The following is a 2,643-nucleotide window of genomic DNA, read 5'->3' on the forward strand; positions in this document are numbered from 1 at the left end:
CACCCCCATCACCGAGCTATGCAAGAAGGGGAAGCCAGACAAGGTGGTCTTGACCGAGCAGTGCCAGGAGGCTTTCCGGGCGCTGAAGGAGGCTCTGGTCAGTGGCCCAGTTCTGGCAAACCTAGACTTTGACAAGCCCTTTGTGGTGTTCACCGACGCCTCAGACACGGGACAGGGAGCGGTGTTAATGCAGGAGGATGAAAAGGGGGAGAGACACCCCATCCTGTACCTGAGCAAGAAGTTGCTACCCCGGGAGCAACACTACGCGGCCATCGAGAAGGAGTGCCTGGCCGTGGTGTGGGCCCTCAAGAAACTAGAGCCCTATCTCTTCGGGCGACACTTCACCGTGTACACCGACCACTCTCCCCTGACCTGGCTGCACCAGATGAAAGGAGCCAACGCCAAACTCCTGAGATGGAGCCTGCTCCTGCAGGATTACGACATGGACGTGGTCCACGTGAAGGGAAGTGCCAACCTGATAGCGGAAGCGCTGTCCTGGAGAGGGGGCCCTGAACTTCCCCAGGTCACTGGTCAGAGTGACCCCGCTCAGCTCAGTCTCGAAGGGGGGAGAGATGTGATGCAGTAGGGAGCGGGGAGTGTTGACCTGGGAATGTGGCAGGGGAGTTTCACTGGGGATGGGAAACCTGAGAGCCTGTAACCTGAGCCAGGATGGGGAGGGGGAGGTAGCACCTCTGCCCAGGAATGTGAACAGAGGCTGCAGGAGGGAGCCTGCTGGGGTGGTTTTGGTTTCAGTTTTGGGCTGGGTGGTGGAACGCAGGGAACCCCAGGGCTGGGGTCTAAGTTCCCTGCCCCCCAGAAGGACTTGACTGAGGGGTCCTGGTTGTACCCACAAGCTCTGTTTTAGACTTTGTTCCTATTGTCCAATAAATCTTCCGCTTTACTGGCTGGCTGAGAGTCACAGTGATTCCCAGGAAGCGGGGTGCAGGGCCCGGACTCCCCCACACGCCGTGACAGCCTGTTAATTCATTTCCAATGGGCCAAGGCAGAGATGTAGAAATATCCTCAGACTGTAAATGTCTTGGGGCAGATCAGGGCTTCCTGGCATTGACAATGGGTTTAAATTGCTGCAAGGGTGGTTTAGATTGGACATTAGGAAAAACATCCTAACGGTCAGGGTGGTGAAGCACTGGAATAAATTGCCTAGTGAGGTTATGGAATCTCCATCACCGGAGATATTTAAGAGCAGGTTGGACAAACACCTGTCAGGGATGGTCTTGTTAGTATTTAGTCCTGCCATGAGTGCAGGGGACTGGACTAGGTGACCTCTTGAAATCCCATCCAGTCCTACGATTCTGTGATGTTATAAAGCTGAGATCTTATCTCGACAGTGAAATCTAAGGTGTTTATACCACAATCAGCTACCAGGTACTGGGACATCTGTTTTCAGACACCCAGGATATCAATCTCCCCAAGACTGTTTTGGGAAGGGAATTCTATTAATTTTCTTTTCCGATGGTTTATCCCCTAAAGATTCCTATAAAGCCTTCGGTCAAGGGATACTGAAAACGCTCAGTAATGCGCGCACGTGTGTGTGTGTGTCCAATGCCAGTTTTATGCATGGCAAAGCAGATTTGTGCGCGTGCAAAATCTTGGCAGCTGGGAGTGCCACTCACTCCTGTGTTTCTTAAACATCTAAACGGCACCAAAGTTTTTAAAGGGACCTGAGAGAAGCGGGCGGGGGGGGGGGGGGAGAAACGTCACACCCAGGCCTAAATGCCCCATGGCACCAGCAAGCAGGGCCTTTTCAGTGAAAATAAATGCCCAGTGGAGAAATGTCTTGGGAAAACACAGGAATGAAGAGAAATGGAACCACGCGGGTGCCTGAAATGGAAGAGCTGAGGTCAGTGCTGAAGCGGGAATAGGCTGAACTCACTTAAACCCAACTGGACACATACTGGTCCATTTTGCATAATAAGTCTCACACAGCAAGGAGCACAGATTATCAGTGAGGGTGAACGACTGTAGTGTCTGTTAGAGAGCTTATTCCTTCACTCTCCACTTAGAATCATAGAATCATAGAATATCAGGGTTGGAAGGGACCCCAGAAGGTCATCTAGTCCAACCCCCTGCTTGAAGCAGGACCAATTCCCAGTTAAATCATCCCAGCCAGGGCTTTGTCAAGCCTGACCTTAAAAACCTCTAAGGAAGGAGATTCTACCACCTCCCTAGGTAACGCATTCCAGTGTTTCACCACCCTCCTAGTGAAAAAGTTTTTCCTAATATCCAATCTAAACCTCCCCCACTGCAACTTGAGACCATTACTCCTCATTCTGTCATCTGCTACCATTGAGTACAGTCTAGAGCCATCCTCTTTGGAACCCCCTTTCAGGTAGTTGAAAGCAGCTATCAAATCCCCCCTCATTCTTCTCTTCTGCAGGCTAAACAATCCCAGCTCCCTCAGCCTCTCCTCATAAGTCATGTGTTCCAGACCCCTAATCATTTTTGACAGGTTTCAGAGTAACAGCCGTGTTAGTCTGTATTCGCAAAAAGAAAAGGAGTACTTGTGGCACCTTAGAGACTAACCAATTTATTAGAGCATAAGCTTTCGTGAGCTACAACTCACTTCATCAGATGCATATCGTGGAAACTGCAGCAGACTTTATATATACACAGAGAATATGA

Source organism: Lepidochelys kempii, chromosome 28, assembly GCF_965140285.1.
Source record: "Lepidochelys kempii isolate rLepKem1 chromosome 28, rLepKem1.hap1, whole genome shotgun sequence".
Taxonomy (NCBI): domain Eukaryota; kingdom Metazoa; phylum Chordata; order Testudines; family Cheloniidae; genus Lepidochelys; species Lepidochelys kempii.